This window comes from Trichosurus vulpecula, chromosome 2, assembly GCF_011100635.1.
Source record: "Trichosurus vulpecula isolate mTriVul1 chromosome 2, mTriVul1.pri, whole genome shotgun sequence".
Lineage (NCBI taxonomy): Eukaryota > Metazoa > Chordata > Mammalia > Diprotodontia > Phalangeridae > Trichosurus > Trichosurus vulpecula.
Window position 1 is genome coordinate 453,137,302 of NC_050574.1, and position 21,545 is coordinate 453,158,846.

General features: G+C 36.1%; 1 pseudogene; it reads left to right on the forward strand.

The window, feature by feature from the left end:
• The first annotated feature begins 7,699 nt into the window (after window positions 1–7,699).
• On the forward strand, window positions 7,700–9,735 carry LOC118837352 (annotated as a pseudogene).
• Window positions 9,736–21,545: the final 11,810 nt, after the last annotated feature.

Sequence of the window (21,545 nt, forward strand, 5' to 3'; positions counted from 1 at the left end):
AAACTTAAAATAGAACATTTGCTTACAACAAGTCCTACCTGTAGTCCTTAGCATACACACTTCTGGAGCTGTTGGGAACATGTATTTATCTGAGATGTCTATCAGTGTTTATAACAATTTTAGCAGAGTATGATAAGCATGTCATGCCAGTAGAATGGGCTGAGTAGATGATGCTGATGGAAGGATTATAACAGTGAATGGCAGTGTGGCAGATTTCCAAAGAAAAATCCTCTTCAGAGAAGGACTATAATCATTTTCCATACTTGTTGGACAGTATATGACTAGAAGATAGACTAAGACTTAAGATTGTTGTAATCTGTCTTTAGCCGAACAATTAGCTATCATGAGTTTTCTTTACTTTAAATCAAATTTCTAATACAATTCTACCATATCCTTGTAAGTTGGGGGACCGTTGCTCTCCTCCTGGGATGCCCAGGGGTGATTTTTTCTGGGTTTCTGAGTACAGGCTTGAAAATGGAGAAGTATGATACTTTTATATAGTGACCTGGACACTTTGTGTCACAAGCTCCTCTGACATGAGGTACATCTATCCAACAAGTGTTCTATTTAGTGAGTCTCAGTCTCATTTTGGGAGCAGAAATTCAAAAGCCCAAAGATACCCACTTAATTATTAAGTTTATTAATAATTGTTAATAATAAGATTATTACTGTTATTTGTTAAATGGACAAAGTTACATTTTCATTACATTATATCGCAGGAAAACCATGTTTTCACTGTACAGGGTTAAAAGCTAATAGATATGCTTGGATCTGAGCTCTTTTGTTTTAGTATATGAAAAGTTCAGCTGTCTTCTGAAGAGTTGATGTCATTAATGTTCTCAGTTAAGATTAATTGTGGATGTGGGCATGAATGGGAGACTTGTCAATCATAAGATAAAGGAAGATAGGCTAAGCATAGAGGAGCACGAGGGAAGAAATGATAAGGGAACCCATGTTTGACTCTGAAGCCAAACTGACCTAAGAAACGTACAAGGAAAATGTGGAGAAGACCTTGAGATATCAGTTCTACAGATGGTCAGAAAGGAGTCAAAAGGATTCTGAAAATCACCTGTAATTAACAAGAAATATAATATTTTACATAAAAGCTGACATGAACATCTGTTAGTAATTAGTAAAGAATCTTGAATGCTAGAGAACACTCTATTAGAATCCTTAAAGGCTTTTCAATCTTAAAGGCTGGTTGTGTGGGTTATGTTTCTGTCCACACTTTAAACCTTTCCTCCTTAGTAGGACTTGACATAATTTATAGCTTTATGTCTCCTGGCATAGCTTTCAAGACTGACATTGATCTCCTTGTCATAATCAGTCATCAGAGTAGATGTGAAGAGATAGATATTGAAACTCAAGGAAGCCACTTGGGCTCAATATAGCCAGCTGGTGAGATGGATCACTGCATAGAGATGATAGTGAAACCCCTGGAAAATGATGAATTTGTCAGGGAAAGGAGTATAGAGGATGTAGAGAAGAAGGCCTTGGACAAAACCTTAGGGAAAACTCACAGTTGGGCATGTGATATGGATGATGGAGAAAGAGCAGTCAGATAGGAAAATCAGGAGACAATGTCACAAAAACCCATAAAGGAAGAATATCCAGTAAGAGAGAGTTGTCAACAAGACCAGATGAGTTAGATAGGTTGAGAAGGAAAAAATGAGAAAAGACTATCAAATTTGGCAATTAAGAAATATTAGTAGGAGAAGGAACATTTTCAGTTGAGGGATAAGATTGAAAGCTATATTGCAAAGGGGTGAAGAGTGAATAAGAGTAGAAGGATGTGAAGGCAGCAAGTATAGAGAGCTTTTTGATGGATTTCAATAGAAAGAAGAGACAGACATACATACAGAAGGAGACACACACACAGAAAGAGAAAGAGAGAGAGAGAGAAAGATAGAGACACATAAGGAGACAGAAATAGAGAGAGACAGACACACACACACAGAGAAAGAGAGGCAGACAGAAAGAGACAGAGAGGAGACAGAGACAGAGAGACAGAAAGAGCACAGAGAGAAAGAGAGAGATAAAGAGACACAGAGAGACAGAGGCAGAGAGAGACAGAGAGAAGCTATAGGATCACAACTTAAGGAGATGATAGGGTCTAGTGAAAGTATTTTTGTTGTTGTTTTAGAAAGATAAACTAGGAATGAAGTTATCAGGGAAATTATCTCAGTCTACTTGCTTTCTTGGCTTCCTTTAAGTCCCCATCTCTCCTTTAAACCTTATCTTGTATAGGGACCCTTTCCCAACCCTTATTAGTTATAGTACCTTCCTTCTCTTAATTATTTTCTATTTATTCTGATTTAGCTTACCAGTACCCATTTGTCTGCCTGCTATTTCCCTCACTGCATTATGGCAAGGATGCCCTGATGGCAAGGACTGTCTTTTGCTTCTTTTTGTATCCCCAGTGCTTAGCATTGTGCCTGGAATATAGCAGGCATCTAATAGGTATTTAATGACTGACTGAGAATATAAGATTGTTACATTGTGAGCACTAGGAGTTGCTATCATTGAGTCATTTCAGTTATGCCTGACTCTTCATGATGCCATTTGGGGTTTTCTTGGCAAAGATACTGGAGTGCTTTGCCATTTCCTTCTCTAGCTCATTTTACAGATGAGGAAACTGAGGCCAACAGGGTTAAGTGAGTTACTCAAGGTCACCCAGCTAGTAAGTGTCTGGGGCCAGATTTGAACTCAGGGAGATGTCTTTCTGACTCCTGACTCTATTCACTGTGTTACCACCTACGGGGGGGGGGGGGAACCTGCAGCCTTGAGGCCATATGTGGCCCTCTGAGTCTTCAAATGGGGCCTTTTGACTGAATCTAGACTTCATAAAACAAATCCCCTTAATAAAAGGATTAGTTCTGTAAAACTTGGATTCAGTCTAAAGGCTGCATCCAGGGATTTAGAAGGCCACATTTGGCCTCAAAGCCACAGGTTCCCCACCACTGACCTAGCTGTTATGAGAAAACTAAGAATAGCAACTGTCTATTCATATATGCCTGTAATGTGAGCAGAATGCAAGGAAGGTCCACTGGAAGTTGGGTAGATGTCTTGCAGTGAACTTATGGAAGGTGGCAGATAAGAGTGATGTCAGTTGAACAGGCATACATGGGTCATGAGGTAAACCTGTGGAGGAAGACTCCAAACTGATGAGATCACAGGTCCATTGGAGCATTTGAAAGGCTGTACTTTTCATGTCCAGATCATCTCTTCCCACAGGGTCGTGTTTTTTATCCCATCCTTGCCACTAACTTGTGCTTGCACTCACTAACACCCTCTGCTCTAGGCCTCAGATACTCCATCTGTAAAATAAGGGGGCAGGAGTAGATAATCTCCAGTGCCCCTTTCAGTGGCAGCGATCTATGACTAAGGCTATGAGTTAACCTTCAGCAGCATTTGTGTCTTCACCTAATTTAGCCTCACAGACTCAGTGGGAAAGGGAAGTAGTCAGTGAAATATATTTTCTGTTCCCTTTTCTGTACCTAATGAAATTTGGGCTTGAAAAGGTTTAGTCCTTTTGGAAAATTTTAACATTAGAAAGAAATCACCTCCTCCAGTTGGGCTTTGTCCAAAAATAAAACACCTTAAGTGGAAAAGTCCAGATCATACAGTGGAAGATCATTTGGATAATAATCCCTAAAGATAAATGTGAGCGCTTTGCCATTTCTGTAATTATTTTTCAAATAATCCCCCAGTTCATGCAATAGTTATAGGGTGAACATAATGAGTTCCTCCATTAAATCTGTTTCAGTTGCACATTAATGCCTAGTGTTTTATGGGCTTGCAGTTGTCTTTTTGGGGAACGTTAGCCACAGTTTTCAGTTCACACGGCACTGAACAGAAGCTAATGAACTGAATTCAGAATGAACCAATGTGACTGTGTTTTCTTGCCAGAATCTTCTAAGTCTTTCTCTACCTTGCTTTTGGGTTCCTAATGCAAATAAAGACTAATTATGAGGAACTGATAAGTATAAAAGACAAAAAGAGCAAACATATGACCTATGGCTTGGAGTCATATGATGCTGAGCAAGGCCTGTAGGAAAATACCATAGTGGGAGAGAGTGGGGAGGGATTAGCTTTAGATAGATGCCAAAACAAAACAAAAAGCTAAGTTTCTAGAGCATTTGTGTGACCTGATTAGGGCAGGGTAGGTTAAACTGTAGTTTAAGAGGAGAGGACATACTAGAACCAGATACAGGAAGAAAAGAAAAAAACAGATGTGACTAGGAGGAATAATAGAAAATACTTACAAATTTTGAGAGCACACAAAAGAAAAACCAAGAAGAAGTTGAGAGATTAAAAAAAAAATGGAAACCACGTGTAAAGAGCAGAAAAAAAATGCTCTCCAGATACGGGTTGTGAACAGGCAGAAAATAACACAGAGAAAATCAATGAAAGAGACAGAGAAAAAATAGGAAAAGAATGAGAAGAATATATGGGGAAATGATGTACCAAAATCTATCAAATCCATATAGTGGTATATTAACTAAGGACAGACTAAAAAAATTAATATTTGTTATCACTCAGGGCTTTGTTTATGCTTTGCTTATAAAGATTAAACAGTGGTTGGAGTCAGGAGACTGTTACAATTATGGTTCTGAAAATTACTTGCTTTGAAATCTTGGGAAAATCTTTTAGCATAGTTGTGTCTTAATTAGCTTACATGTAAAGCGGGTTTGAGGAAGGTACTCTTATTTCTATTGTGAAGACTATTCCATTGTGTTAAATTACTCTTCAGAGTTCTTAAAGGGTAGAAAAATGTAACCTTTCTAAGCAATAGTCAGAAAAAAGCCAGATTTTAGCCGTGTTCTACTCTCCAGCACCTTACTGCCCTCCCTGGCAGAGGTGAAGAGATCTTTAATGCAGAAGGTTGAAAGTTACTCTATACTGTAGGACATTAAGAGAATCTTCATTGTATAGTATGGATGAGTGTATTTTTGTACGCATTCAGTTGAATGATAGGGCAATGTGGTTGTCATACTAATCTTTTCTCTGTTTTAGTAGGAAATATATTTGCAGGGGCAATATTAGATACATGGCTTCTGCATTTCTTTGAAGACCTTCATTAATTAACCACAGGAGAGAAAACAGAGAAAGGAGCAAAGATACAGAGTCATGACAGCTAAGATATTTGTTATTCTGTCCATGACGAGACATTGAATTTCCAGAAGAATGTTTTGTTCCCCACTTAATTAACATATCCAGGGATATAAAGGTGATATGCTGCCCTCAGGCAAAAAGCCTGATAGAAATGACTTGATGAATAATACACAAACAAATCAATCAGTCAAACAAATCTGAAAAGAGGCCAGGAAGTGTAGAATCTTGAAAATTTTTAACCCTAAGAAGAGATTTAGAGTAAATATTCAACTGTAGATTAAGTAACTTGTTAATTAAAGTTTAGATTCAGGGAGCACAAACATTGTCCTTAGGAGTTCTGTTTCTTTCAGATTGTGCTATAGGTTCTACCTCTGTGTTTAGCAGCTCATCAATTTACATAATTACATTGTTAAAGAGTTTTATTTAGCTGCGTCACATGATTATGATGGAAAACTATTGTGCTGTAAGAAATGATGAGCAGGTTAATTTTATTTTTTTTAAATTTTTAAATTTTTTTGCACTTAATAATATTTTATTTTTTCCAATTATATGTAACGATAATTTTCAACATTCATTTTTGTAAGATTTTGAGTTCCAAACTTTTCTCCCTCTCTCCTCCCTCCCAAAGATAGCAAGCAATCTGACTTGGGTTATACTTGTAAATCATGTTAAATATATTTCCACATTAGTCATGCTATGAAAGAAGAATAAGAACAAAAGGGAAAGGCTGCAAGAGAGAAAAAACAAAAAACAAAGTGAAAATAGTTTGCTTCAATCTGCATTCAGACTCTATAGTTCTTTCTCTGGATGTGGATGGCATTTTCCATCATGATTCTTTTGGAATTGTCTTGGATCATTGTATTGCTGAGAAGGGCTAAGTCTATCATAGTTGATCATCACAACAATGTTGCTGTTACTGTGTATAATGTTCTCCTGGTTCTGCTCACTTCACTCAGCATCAGTTCATATAAGTCTTTCCAGGTTTTTCTGAAGTCTCCCTGCTCATCATTTCCTTTAGCACAATAGTATTCCATTACATTCATCTACCACAACTTGTTCAGCCATTCCCCAATTGATGGGCATCCCCTCAATTTCCAATTCTTTGCCGCCACAAAAAGAGCTGCTATAAATATTTTTGTACATGTGAGTCTCCCTGCCCCTCTTTTTAGAGCAGGTTAATTTTAGGAAAAAAAAAAAACCATGGAAAGACTTGCATGAAATAATGAAGACTGAAATGAGCAGAATGAAAAGAACATTGGATATAGTAGCAGCCATACTGTTTGAAGGATAATTATGAACAGCTAAGCTATTCTGAGCAATATATATGTGTGTATATATATATATATATATATATATATATATATATATACATATATATGTATATATTCAAATCAACTACAAAGGACCTGTGAAGGAAGATGTTATCCATCTCCAGAGAAAGAACTGATAAATAGAAGTATGCAAAGCATGGTTTTACATACACATATGTGTATGTGTGCATGCATATGAGGTCACACATATACACCTAGCTATCTGTATCAAATGGTGGCCTTCTCTGGTTTAGGGTTGGGGAGGGAGGAAGACAGCTTGGAATATGAAATATAACAAAAATAAATTAAATTAGAGTTTTATTTATATAAAATATAATTCAAGTATATGCTATAATCTTTCACTACATTTATTTATGCATACCTAGAATAAGTCTAGCTATTACACATACATATACCATCCTCAACTTAATGGCAGATATTCAAACTGAATGTAAAATATCTCAGAAGAATTAACTTTTCCCTCAGGAATTGTCTTGTAAATTCAGCTTTTTCTTTAAGCAATAGCAAATCTTATAAAGGATATAATAATTCTTCATCTACATCACTATAAAACACTTAAAAGTTATAAAGCCCTTTCAAAATATGAAGCATTACTATTATTTTTTCCATTAAAGTAAGATCCTATACCTTGATTATAAATATTGACATAAGAAGGTGTTGATTGAGCATAAAAACATCTTATGGAAATAATTGATTAATTCAGCACATGTTTATTATTTCCCTGCTACTGCAAAACACTATGCTAAGAGCTGAGGGAAATAGAAAAACAAATAAGACATGATTCCTAACCTCAAGGAGTTTGCAATGTTATTAATGCAGGTCATGCAAAATTAAAACATGGGGAAATTGAAACACTATAACTTCCATATGGGTCCTAATGTGGTTAACTAAGAAAGAACAGCTAATGGCACAAGTGAGTGATAGTTCTAGACTAAATGTTCTTAACCCATTGCCCATGGATTCATTAAAATAGTTGATAAAAAAATTAAAAAAAATAGTTGATAACTATATTTCAATATAATTGGTTTCCTTTGTAATCTTATATATTTTAATTTAGTTTTTATAAACTTTCTGAGAAAGGCTCCATAGGCATCATCAGACTGCCAAAGCAATCTGTAATATAGAAAAGTTTCCAAATCCTCATTCTAGGTCATCTCAAACTAGAAATCAGAGTAGTGACCTTAGTCCCTCCCACCAGCATGTCTCAGCCCAGCCACCTCAGATACCACTCAGGATTCTGTCCTATCTACAAAATGGAGATCCTTATTCAATGCTACCAATTCTCATCCAGAGTATCCCAAACCCTTCTCCAGAAGCCTGGGAAATCTCTACTCTTCCACATCTAGAAATGGCCCCAAATGATAGAAGTTTGACCCAAACCTCATTTTCAGGCTATGGCCACGTTATCAGCTCCCTTCCAGCAAAGGAAAAGAAAAACACCTCCAGTCAACGAGAACAAAATTTCCAAAACTGAAGCCCAGAATGCTAGTTATTCTCAGTACACCATTTATGGATCCCAACTTCCTTCTGTTCATCCATCCTCTGCAAGTGAGTCAGGGAACTGCCAGGAAATACCTCTTCATAGCAGCTCAGACGAGCCAAGGAATAAGCAATTTTTCCATAAACTAACATAGAGCTTTAAAAGGATAGATAGGAAATGCAGGCTAGAAGGAAAGAAGTTGCTCAATCTTCAATAAATCCCACTGTGATTAATTTCAAGGCAGGTAGAGAAAACCAAAATAGATTGTTAAAGAATTTTCAGGGTGTCATTAACACACACACACACACACACACACACACACACACACACACACACCAAAGACAAGAAAAGGTATCCCACTTCCTTCAGGACAACTTGTCAAAATCTGTTTCCACTTTCATGTATGACCATTGTTTGTGAGAAAATAAATGATGAGGGAAAAAAGTGATCATATTTATCAAGTGTTTAAAATCCTGAACTGGAGGGCACATATATTCCCAATGACAGATGATTGCATGGATTATCCTGTACTTAAAAGCAGTTGTCTATCTGGTATAGAAAAACCTACCTAGAGATGAGATGTCATGGGTGATAGAAGCATTAAAACAACATGGTGTTGGTACAAATGATACTAGAAACATTCCTGGAACTAATAGGTTTCATATTGATTTAGAGCAAGAATTGGCTGAACTCCATGAGAAAGATGTAGCATTACTATTTTCATTCTGCTTTGTTGTTAATGACTCCATTCTCTTCATTTTAGCTAAGATGATACCAGAATGTGAAATTCATTTTGATTCTGGGACCATACCTCCATGATCCAAGGAAGTCATAACAGCAGAATTTCAAAGTTTATAGTTCACCACAATGACATAAGCTATCCCAGAGAGCTTCTAAAGAAATCAGACCCATATCAATTGGAAGAATTATGTGATGTGCTCCAAGAATACGGCAATTACCTTTGTGGATGAAGTCCACGTTGAAGAATTATATGGTGGAATAGGTGATAAAGATGGAATCATGCACGAAATGGACATCCTTTTTGGAACCCTTGGCAAAGCCTTTGGTTGTGTTGGTGGCCTATATCACCAGAAAAAGTTCTTTAATAGCCATTGTACGATCATAGTTTGCTGTCTTTATTTTCACAACATCCCCTTTCCCATGATGCTTCTGGCTGCATTCTTGAAATGGTCTGAACATTAAAAAGTCCAGAAAGACAAGCCCTTCACCATCAGCACCACCATAATGTCAGAATTATGAGATAGATGCTAACAGATGCAGGCCTCCTTGTGGTTCACTGTCTCATCACTCCAGTTCAGGCTGTAAATGCTACTAAACACATAGCGGTTTGTGATGAACTTCAGTGTAAACAATATATCTACGCAGCCAATCAACTACCTAACATCTGTCCAAGAAGAAGAGCTATTACATATTGCCTTAACCTCTCACTGTACCCCATAGATGATGAAATATTACCTTAGGAATTTACTGGATACTTGAAAACATGATTCCATCTCAATCACCTATTCCACCACTTTGAGCACCATATAATTCTTCAACATGGACTTCATCCACAAAGGTAATTGCCACATTCTTGGAGCACATCACATAATTCTTCCAATTGATATGGGTCTGATTTCTTTAGCAGCTCTCTGAGATAGCTGACATCATTATGGTGGAATATATACATTGAGTATACCTGGAGTAAATTTAACATTCTGTAGAAGGCACTTGTAGTTTGAAGACATTAATAAAAGAGAAAAAGCCTGCTTCCAGGGCATGAGCGAAGTGGTTTCTGTCAGTGCCTGAATCTAACCTCCATAATTCTGATATCTCCCAATCTCCTCACTGTATCATTTCTATATCCTTTATATATGAATTAAATTATCTTAAATTTTAATCATAGTAAAAACATCATTCTGAAAATAAATTCTTATTAAATCAGTATGCTCTGATTCCATGATATGCCACAGCACTGGGCTAGCACAGGTGTGACCTATTAGTCCTTTTTCTCTTTGATTTTTTTCTTTACTTATATAATGCAAACATATAATAAAAATCAACCTTTCTGATCCTGTTTGCAAAAAAAATCCCCATTCTAGACAGAAGGAATAACAACATCTTAATTTTTGACCTATTGTTTGTTTTTATCTTTGGCATATATTTGCAATGTATTTTGCTTAGTAATAAGTTTTTTTGTGTAAAGAAATGTGGCTTCCTCACACATTTGAATTAAAGACTCTTTTTAAATCTCTTAGAATTCTGAGCATTTGAAATCTCAAAATTTAATATTGGCATATTACTTTTCCTCACATACATTTATGCTTTTTCATAGGTGAATTTAAAGTCTACAGGAAATGAGCTTATTTACTGATTTTTTTGTTCAGTACTAAAAGCAATCATTTTATCTACAAAAAGAACCTTACAAATAAAAGAAAACTAGCAAGAGGGTAAATTGTCCTTGGGCTCTTTCTGATTTTCTGATTCATAAAAAATATCAGAATGGATAATTATTCAACAAACATTTATCAAGCATCTTTGTGCAGGCACTGTGCTAAGCATTGGTAACAGTGATAATAAAAATTATGCAATTGACATAAAGCATGGTGCTTTCCAGGAGCTAGTTGAGTTCCATTATGGGCTTCTTTGTCTTAAATTTATTATCTTCCTCCTGAATATAATTGGTATGGCTTTCAATTCAAAGAGAGAGTCATACCAAAACATTAATCACTTAATGTACTTGGAGGTATTAAATTACATGGCTCTTCTGAAATACATATTAAACAGCTACTTCATCTGTGGAAATTTTCTCCAATGATATCAAAATATCTTTTGGACTCAGTAAGTACCAAATTCTTAGTGTTTCAGAAAGAAGAATGGAGACTGAGGACTTTAAATTTAAATCTGAATGTAAATTGAGACCATGGATTAAGGTGATACAAATAACCTTGGTGTTCTCCAACAAGACACACTGAGCAGAGGCAATCAAGGAGAAAGCTGAGACTGTATTTGTTAAAAGACTGAATGGCATCCTAAAGTCAAAAATTATCAGGTATCACGTATTTAGAATAATTAATTCCTACATAACAGGAGTCAATATATGCTTTCCACATAGAATAATGAATTATAGCACATCTAGAAGTTGTTCAAGCAAAAATCTGTATATAAAAAGACAGGGTTTATTATGCTAAAGCAGCTAGAAAGGTAAACACTTCCTCATCAAAAAGGAGAAACAGGACTCAGAGATGTTCTAAGACCTCACGATGATCAGGTTCAAAATTTACAGATATGCTTTTGCTATAAACATTTTTTTTAATGTAGAGATTTATGATAGTGATTCAAGATTAGGTCATTATTACTAGACATTACAGAAAGGTCATCCTTAAAGAACTTAAACTTATTAATTGATGCACATTAAGCTACAAAATGGTAGAAGCCATGCAATATATTGCTGTATGTTGCAAAAGGTTAGTATCAATTAGATTCCTAGAAAGGCACAACCAAGTGGTTAGGAATATGCAGCAGAAATCTTTTTTTTTTTTATAAATTAATTGTTGACAGATTCCTTTAAATACAAATCTCCCAGCTATCCTTGACAAATAAATATAATTGGTACTGCAGCTACATTGTCATCATAGACAGAACTGATTCCCCCAGCCACTTAAATATAAGATCAAATGAATATTACATTTTGGATGACATATCAATATGCTAATAGCCTTATTTGGTCACAAAAAGCAATCATTTTATCCACCTGTGCAGTCATCCAATGAACACTAACTATAAAAGAATATGCTAGCATCCTGTCCTCAGACTATTATCACATAAGCTTCATTTAAAAAGTTGAGTAGAATAAGACACCAGTGTTGAAAAGGAGGAGGGGAATGATAAGGAAGTAGAGGTGGAAGAGGAGACGTATGGTTTAGTGGCTACAGAAGCATTGTCAGAGTCAGAAAAGCATGTGTTTAGGTCCGATTTATGACAGATACACTTATGTTAAGTCCTACTTATGATTAGGTAAAATGCTTAGCCTCTGAATACCTCAAGATATTCTCTAAAAATGCTAGTTGTACAGTCTTTACTTATTTGCACTGATAGATAGATTTTTCATTGGGACTTACCTATACCAATAAAATCACAACTTTATCATCCCTAGAAAAAATTCAAGTTTTAATGATAATTATGAGAAAACTGGCCTCGAGGTCAGGAAGACCTGGATATCAATCCTGCCTTTGCCATATATTGGTTGCATGATACTGGTCAAATGACTTAACGTCTGAGGGACTCAGGCAAATCTAAGAATATCCATTGCAGAGAATGTGCTGACTTACATTGTTAGAGGAAATTTCCACACCGAGAGTCCCCCACACCAACTAAATCGTAGCTCCAGTATCCTCCTCCCACCCCTGTCAATTGCTAATAGTTAACATTTGTTGAAAGTCACATAATAGTTGACAATTATTACCTAATAGTTTATAGTAGTTGTTAATAACAGTTGTTATTTACACAGGATTTTATGGTTTGAAAAGCACTTTACATACATTTTCTTATTTGACTCACACAGGAACTCCAGAATATATTAACCGCATTTTGTGGATGAAATTGACTCATATGGAAGCAATTATAACAGGGACCTCACAGGGTTTTGTGAGGATCAAAGGAATTAACATATGTAAAGTACATTGAAATGCTACTGCTAGTAAGAGATTTGCTCAAAATCACCCAAATAGTAAATATCAGAGGTAACATTAGAACTCAGGTCCTTCCTGATTGAAAAGTCTAGCATTTTTCTTATAGTTGGTATACTACTGCTTCTGCTCTTCCAAATCCTCATCAGTGCACTGACTCATTCCTTGTACCTCTTCTTTCTTCCATTTCTACCATCAGGACGCGCAAACTCCACTCTTCTTCATGGACAAAGTTTCTCTATTCTAAACAGTAATCTATGCTAAAGGGTTATGCTCACCAAGCCCCTTTTTTCTCCTGCAAATTTTCTTCAATTTGTTGCTTATTCTGTCAGTAAGGAAAGATTGCACATATTTACTCATTGAATTGATTTCATTGTCATCATTATGTTTCATGAAAAGAGTTTTCTAAAAGTTAAAAAGAAAAGTGAGGCCTGATCTTGGTGCCTGACACTCTAAAAGGGAAGATAACCTAAGAAGCATGATAAAATCTTTTTAAAAAAATACAAAGAAGCAGGCCTATCTATTGAAGCTCATTGAGAATTTAGAGCTTGAAGTATCCTTAAAGATCATCTAATGCTACCATGATACAGATAATAAATGGAGGCCCAGAAAGGTAAAGTGACTTCTTCAAAGTCACATAGATAGCCAGTCGAAGAGCACAATTTGAAGTTAATTCCTTTGATTCCAAATTCAATCCTCTTTCTCACTCAAATGCTACCTCCTCTCTGCAGGTTCTCTTCATCTCTCTCTAGTCAATGAAAAACTTTCTTTCCTCAAATCTCATATAATATTTTGTTTGTATCTCTTTTACTTCATATTTTGTGCTTATTATTATGGTTTTGTGTTTTTATTTCTTCCCATATCCTCTTCTTACTATATAAATCCCCATGTAGGCAGCAACCAAGTTGTGTCAAAATCTTGCTTCTCCCTGCTTGCCTAGGATAGTACTAAGTAGGCACTCAATAAATGTTTAGTGAATTTAGATTTGAGAAACTGTTCAAATGAAGAAGTAAAAGGAGAGGTAGCTAGTGAAACCAATGTGACCAGACAGGGAACTCTCTAGTGAGGATAGAGGAGAATGGATATGTGAGAATAGTGTCAGCAAGCTTAAAGCCCAGTACATTCTGAACATCTTTTAAAAAGAACAGGCTTTTAAAAGTTCCCAAAATGGGCTTTTAAGGGGTATTCATATTAATAAGAAGTATAAGGAAGGATGGGTTTCACTGCATGGCACAGATAATATCAGGAGTGGGCTGGAGTCACTTCAAACCAGCTTGCAAGATTCAAATGTTAACTTTTCAGTGTGACCATTTACACCTATGGAATTAGCAAATGCTATAAATCAGGGCTTGCTATATTCTTTTATTTATTGTCTAGACTTAAGAAAACAAGGGAAAATATGTTAATAATGTAGATTAAATTTAAAAGTGTGCCATGTGTATATTTTTTTGAGATCTAGTTGTTAAACATTTACTAGCACACCACCAGATGGTATAATTCTAACAAACTACCATCAGAAAATAGAGCTACTTAACTCTTATTTTGCTGTCATCTGTTCTATCAAGGAGAATCATTTTCAAACCAGAAAGGCAAAAAAAAATCATGCTAAAGGAGGGATAGATGTATTCAAGTCTCCAGATTCAAACGGATTTTTATCAGAAGACAATGAAGGAACTTGAAGTTGTGAATGTCGAAAATTGAGAAATCATGGGAAATCTTTGAGATACTATAAGAGCAGAGATGTATATAATATAAATATGTAATTTTCCAAAAAGGAAAAAGTTGTATTCTAGAAACTACTAAGCAAAGAATTTCATTGATCCTAGCAAAATTCTAAAATAGTGTCTTAAATACTTAGCTCGTGTACTTTTAGAAGTGGAAGCAGTGTTCATTTGGAGTTCACAGAATTTTTTTCTGAAGGAGAAAAAATCCACATCACAGCTACAGTAAGAAAGCAAAGGTATTTTAGATTTCTAAGTAAATGGGATATCCCAACAAAGGGAGGTTCATATGCTAATTCTTAATGAAGTAGGAATAGAAAAGGTCAGATGATTTAGTCATTGGTGAACTATGAACAGATATATGATGGTGAGGGTGGGGAGGGAGAGTGAAATTACGTACTCAGGGTTGGTGTTCAATATTGTAAACATCCTTAAAATAAAGAATAGAACTGATCCCACCCCCACCCCCCTTTTTAGTGGTCTGTAAACCAAATGAACTCTACAATGGAAGAAATGTCCAAAATGATCTGTATCACCATAAGACCATGTCTGTAGGTATGTGCTTGATGAAGGCAGGGGGAGGAGAGGAGAAGAGTTGATAAGAACTTACAAAAGTCTCTTTCATATTATCCTTGTGGATAGAATGGAGAGTTAGTTGTTGGCAGGAAGACATTCCTGTTAGAAGAACTTCTGGTTGAACATCCATGCCTAAAGATTATTGATTTACGGACTGATGTCAACCTGACAGAAAGGTTTTTAAGGCTCTGTTTTTCGTCCTGGTTCTGTTTAAGGACTTGCATGAAGATGGAGAAAGCATGCTCATCAGATATACAGACTCCACAAATATAGGTGGGATCAGGATTCAAAAAATTGCTGTGAATAAGGACAATAGGCCAAAATCAATAACACAAAAAAAGAGTAGAAATAGGTTTATTTCTAGGGAGAGTTGGTTTAAAATTTTATTTGAAAAAGACAGGGGTTTTAGTAAAATTCAAGCTTACTATAACCAAAAGCAATGTTGCTGCCAAAGAAAAAAGCTAACACAATCAGGCTGTTTTAGAAGAATCATATTGTCTAGCTCAAGGAAGGCAAAGATTCCACCACACCCTGCACTGATCAGTCCATATCTGGAGTTTATTTTCAACAATCATTTATTAAACACCTACTATATGTAAAGTATTTTGTTAGGTATGGTTCAATTCTTGACATCTTTTAACATGAATGGTAATCAAATGGAAGGCATCTAATGGAGGGATACAAAGACTTTGGATATGAAGAATGTATTGGAGGACCTAGAGATATTTATATAGAAAATAGGAAATAGCACACAATAACTCTTCCCAAATATCTGAGTAACCATCTGGTCTCGGACTCATCATTGTCATTCCCAAAATATTGTGCCTAGAGCTGAACACAATAATCTAGATGTGTCTGGTCAGTGTCAGAGATGCTGTGCTTTTATCAAAATCTTATTGGAAAAAAGCCCACTTATTTATATTCCATAATACAATTTTGATGTCAGTCAATAAAGGAAATATTAAAATATAAACCACATAGACAATTTTAAAAAAATTGCCTAAGAATAATTGGGTCAATGGTCAAATTAGAGAAAAATTAAAATTATATTGAAGATAATAATATTAATAAGAAAGCATTTCAAAATATACTAGGTTTAGCCCAAGCATTTCTTGAAGGCAATTTCTTCCTTCAGTGATTGTATTGACAAAAAAGAAAATAAAAGAGATTAATGAGTTGAATTAATAGTGGAAAAAAATAGAAAATCAACAAATCAGTCTAAATCCAAACAAGCAAAAAATAGAGAGATAAAGATCAAAGGGGAAGGTAACAATTGAAAGCAAATAATTGAATAACTGAAAAAGTTGTCCAAAAAAGTGAGACCAATAAAAACAATATCATTACTGAAATTCATAAAATATAAGACAGGGGAAATCAAGTGGTCATAACACAGGGTGAGAATGGGGAAAACAGCACAGACAATGGGGAAGTAAAGTAAGGAGAAAATGCCTCATAAAATTATATGTCAACGAAATTGAAATTGTAAGAGAATTATTAAGTACTGACAAAAATATACAATATTCAAATTGGAAAAAAGAGAAATAATGTAAGGAAACCAAAATCAGAAAAGGATATTGAACAAATCATGAAAAGCTAACATATTCCACATAACAAAAAGCAATGCCTACAGAATAAGGATAGAATAGAATTGTAATGGAAAAAAAAAACTTTGTATTAAACTCTTCCATCTTTAAGTTTGAAGCACATCATTTCTGTTGGACTTTTTGAAAGTATTTATCATTAGCCTCACAACATATAATTCTAAATTTACCAAAAAATTTTGTTAAATGTTGCTTTGAAGGCATTGATAAAGTCAACTATTGGCTTTACTTGCTGCCACAAAGAGAATCTGTGTGCTATATTTTTGTCTGTAACCTCCTTCTGCTTTCTGATTTCATTTAAAGTGGGTCCAGATTGATATCATTCAAGATTGAGAGCCATTTTGTATTTTTCTTTGTTTCATGGATTGTCATGTATAAACAATTCATAACCAAGGGGTCAGTCTACTGGTGATGAACCTCTTCATAAGTAACTAGACTGAGCCTCACAAAGCAGATTATACTAAAAGCCTTCCCAGAAATTATGCTCCATTGGCAATGACTTGAGAACCTAGGGTCATGTCCACATCATGATGTGGCATCAGATTAAGACTTGCTTCCTCCTCCCATGGTAATAATTTTACAAGTTTTTTGATAACCTACTCATTTTACCTGGCAGAATCAAGACAGGTTTTGTGAAGGCTTTGGCCAATGAATTGGCTTTTAAATGTTGGGTAGGAATTCAACAAGGAGAAATACAAAGACAATTCAGACAATGGAAACATGGTGAGCAAAGGGAAGAAAAGGGGAGGATGCTTGGAACATTTAGGTGCCAGAGAATAGAACAATATAATTGTACATTTCATTATGAAGAAAGTTATACTGGGAAGTATGTCTGAAAAGGCAGGGTGGTACCAGATTATTGGAGGCCTTGAAAGTCAGGCTAAGTAATTTAAATTTTTGACAAATTAATCCACTGAAGATTTTTGAGCTAAATAAAGTAGTGGACAGATTGATTTAAGAAATATGATTCTAGCAGAAATATGAAAATTAGATTGGAAGCTGGAGAAAGTAATATGTGAAGTGTTAAAAGGAAACTATTATAATAGTCAGTGGGAGGTTAAAAGGTCCTATGTTGTTACATTTTTGGCAGTGGGAATAGAGAGTAACGGATAAATAGCTATATAAATTTATTGTTTGCCTCAGGAAAGTGGGTCATTACACTTATGGTCTTAACACAGTTCTTTCCCAACCTCTTCCTTTTAACTTTGAAATTTTTGTAGATGTAGCATCACCATTCTTTTGCTCAACTGAGTTTGTAACTTAGGAGTCATTCTTGACTTTTCTACCTCTTTCTGTCTCTCTGTTTCTGACTCTCTGTTTCCCAATCTCTCTGTGTGTTTCTGTCTTTCTCTGGCTCTCTCTCTCTTTTTGTCTCTGTCTCTTTTTCATTAGATGCCAAATATTGATTCCATTTTTTTTTGTATTGGATGTTTTTTTTTCATTTAATATATTTAGTTTTCAGCATTGATTTTCACAAGAGTTTGAATTACAAATTTTCTCCCCATTTCTACCCTCCCCCCCCACTCCAAGATGGCGTATATTCTGGTTGCCCTGTTTCCAGTGAGCCCTCCCTTCTGTCACCCCCACTCCCCTCACATCCCCTTTTCCCTTCCTTTCTTGTGGGGCAAGATAAATTTCTACGCCCCATTGCCTGTGTATCTTATTTTGCTAGTGGCATGCAAAAACTTTTTTTTGTTTTTGAGCATGTTTTTAAAACTTTGAGTTCCAAATCCTCTCCCCTCTTCCCTTCCCACTCACCCTCCCTAAGAAGTCAAGCAATTCAACATAGGCCACATGCATATCATTATGTATAACCCTTCCACAGTACTCATGTTGTGAAAGACTAACTATATTTTGCTCCCTCCTAACCTATCCCCCTTTATCCAATTTTCTCCCTTGACCCTGTCCTTTTTTGAAAGTGTTGGTTTTTGATTACCTCCTCCCCCATCTGTCCTCCCTCCTATCATCTCCCCTTTTTTTATCATCTTCCTCCTTCTTTCCTGTGGGGTAAGATACCCAATTGAGTATGTATGGTATTCCCCCCTGAGGTCAAATCTGATGAGAGCAAGATTCACTCATTCTCTCCTCACCTGCCTTCTCTTCTTTTCCTACAGAACTGCTTTTTCTTGCCACTTTTATGTGAGATAATTTACCCCATTCTATCTCTCCCTTTCTCCCTCTCTCAATATATTCCTCTCTCATCCCTTAATTTGATTTTATTTCTTTTATATATCTTAACTTCATCTTCAACTCACCCTGTGCCCTCTCTCTCTCTCTCTCTCTCTCTCTCTCTATATATATATATATATATACACACACACACACACACACACACACACATACATATATACATACATACACACACATACACATAAACATATATATATATATATATATATATATATATATACACATGTATACATATATATATATATGCATATTCCCTTCAGCTACCCTAATACTGAGGTCTCATGAATCATACCCATCATCTTTCCATGTAGGAATGTAAACAAAACAACTGAACTTTAGTAAGTCCCTTGCAATTTCTTTTTCTTGTTCTTTTTCTTGATTACCTTTTCATGTTTCTTGTGTTTAAAAGTCAAATTTTCTATTCAGCTCTGGTCTTCTCACTGAGAAAGCTTGAAAGTCCTCTATTTTATTGGAAGTCCATATTTTGCCTTGGAGCATGATACTCAGTTTTGCTGGGTAGGTGATTCTAGGTTTTAATCCTAGCTCCATTGACCTCCGGAATATCGTATTCCAAGCCCTTTGATCTCTTAATTTGGAAGCTGCTAGATCTTGGATTATTCTGATTGTGTTTTCACAATACTCAAATTGTTTCTTTCTGGCTGCTTGCAGTATTTTCTCCTTGACCTGGGAGCTCTGGAATTTGGCAACAATGTTCCTAGGTGATTTCTTTTTGGGATCTACTTGAGGAGGCAATCGGTGGATTCTTTCAATTTCTATTTTTACCCTCTGGCTCTAGAATATCAGGGCATTTCTCCTTGATAATTTCTTGAAAGATGATATCTTGGCTCTTTTTTAGATCATGGCTTTCAGGTAGTCCAATAATTTTTAAATTATCTCTCCTGGATCTATTTTCCACATCAGTGGTTTTTCCAATGAGATATTTCACATTGTCCTCCACTTTTTCGTTCCTTTGGTTCTGTTTTATAATATCTTGATTTCTCATCAAGTCACTAGTTTCCACTTGCTCCAATCTAATTTTTAAGATGGTATTTTCTTCAGTGGTCTTTTGGACCTCCTTTTCCATTGGGGTAATTCTGCCTTTCAAGGCATTCTTCTCCTCATTGGCTTTTTGGAGCTCTTTTGCCATTTGAGTTAGTCTATTTTTTAAGGTGTTGTTTTCTTCAGTATATTTTTCAGTATTTTTTTGGGTCTCCTTTAGCAAGTCATGGACTTGTATTTCATAGTTTTCTCACATCCTTCTCATTTCTCTTCCCAATTTTTGTTCTACTTTTCTAACTTGCTTTTCCAAATCCTTTTTGATCTCTTCCAATGGCCTGAGACCAGTTCATGTTTTTCTTGGAGGCTTTTGTTGTAGGCTCCTTGACTTTGTTGACTTCTTCTGGCTGTATGTCCTGGTTTTCTTTGTCACCAAAGTAAGATTCCAAAGTCTGAGACTGAATCTGGGTGCATTTTTACTGCTTGGCCATGTTCCCAGCCAACTTACTTGACCCTTGAGTTTTTCAGTGGGGTATGACTGCTTGTAGAGTAAAGAGTACTATGTTCCAAGCTTGGGGGGGATGTGCTGTTGATTTTAGAGCTATTACAGCCACCTCTGCCATACCAGCATTCCTCCTTCCCCAAGAAACCCCAACCCAGACTAGACTTAGATCTTCAGCAGGCTCTGCACTCCTGCTCTGATCTGCCACTTAATTCCTCACACCAGGTTGGCCTGGGGCCAGAAGCAACTGCAACTGTAGTTCTGTAGCTGCCCCACCTCCACTGCCCCCTGGGCGGTGGCTGAGCTGTGAACTCCTTCTTTCACTCTGTCACCAGCAGCTTTTCCCACTAACCTTCCCTGTTGTCTTGCCAAGCTCCTGGTCTGGTTGGTCCGTGCCCACCCACACTGGGCTCTGCTCTGCTCCACCCAGTTCCCACCTCTGTGCTCAAAAGACCTCACCCAGCAACTATCCAGGCTGTCCTGGGTTGGAGCCCTGCTTCCCTCTTCTCTTTTGTGGGTTCTGCAGTTCTAGGATTGGTTCAGAGCCATTTTTATAGGTTTTTGGAGGGACTTGGTGGGGAGCTCACGCTCGTCCCTGCTTTCCGGCTGCCATCTTGGCTCCGCCCCATTCCATTTCTTAATACCTCTCCTATCTATCCCCTTCTCTCTGCAGTTATCATAGCCATTGTACTTCAAGTTATTACCTCTTTTTTTGCTGTTTCTTTTTTTTACACTTTAAATTCCAAGCTGTCCTCACCCCACACCAGAGAAGGCCACTATTAGAAGCAGATTCATAAATATACATATATATATATATATATATATGTATCACTATATTATGTGTACTTTTTATCAATTCTTTCTCTGAAGGCAGGTAACATCTTCCTTTATAAGTTCTTTGTAATTCATGTGAGTATTTATAGTACTCAGAATAACTTGAATGTTCACAATTATTCTTTGAACAGTATTGCCATCACTGTATACAGTATTTTATTGGCTCTGCTCACTTCACTTTTCATTATTTCATGGAAGTGTTTCCATGTTTTTCTAAAATCAACTAGTTGATTATTTCTTACATCACAATAGTACTCCATCACCATCATATACCATAACTTGTGTAGCCATTCCCTAATTGATAGCCATCTTTTCAATTTCCAGTTCTTTGCCACCACAAAGGGAGCTGCTATAAATATTTTAGAACATATAGGTTCTTTACCTTTTCCATGGTCATACTGGGAAACAGACCTAATAGTGGTATTGCTGGGTCAAAGGGTATACACAATTTCATAACTGTTTGGGCATGATTGCCAATTGCTCTCCAAAGTGGTTGAATGACTTCATGGTT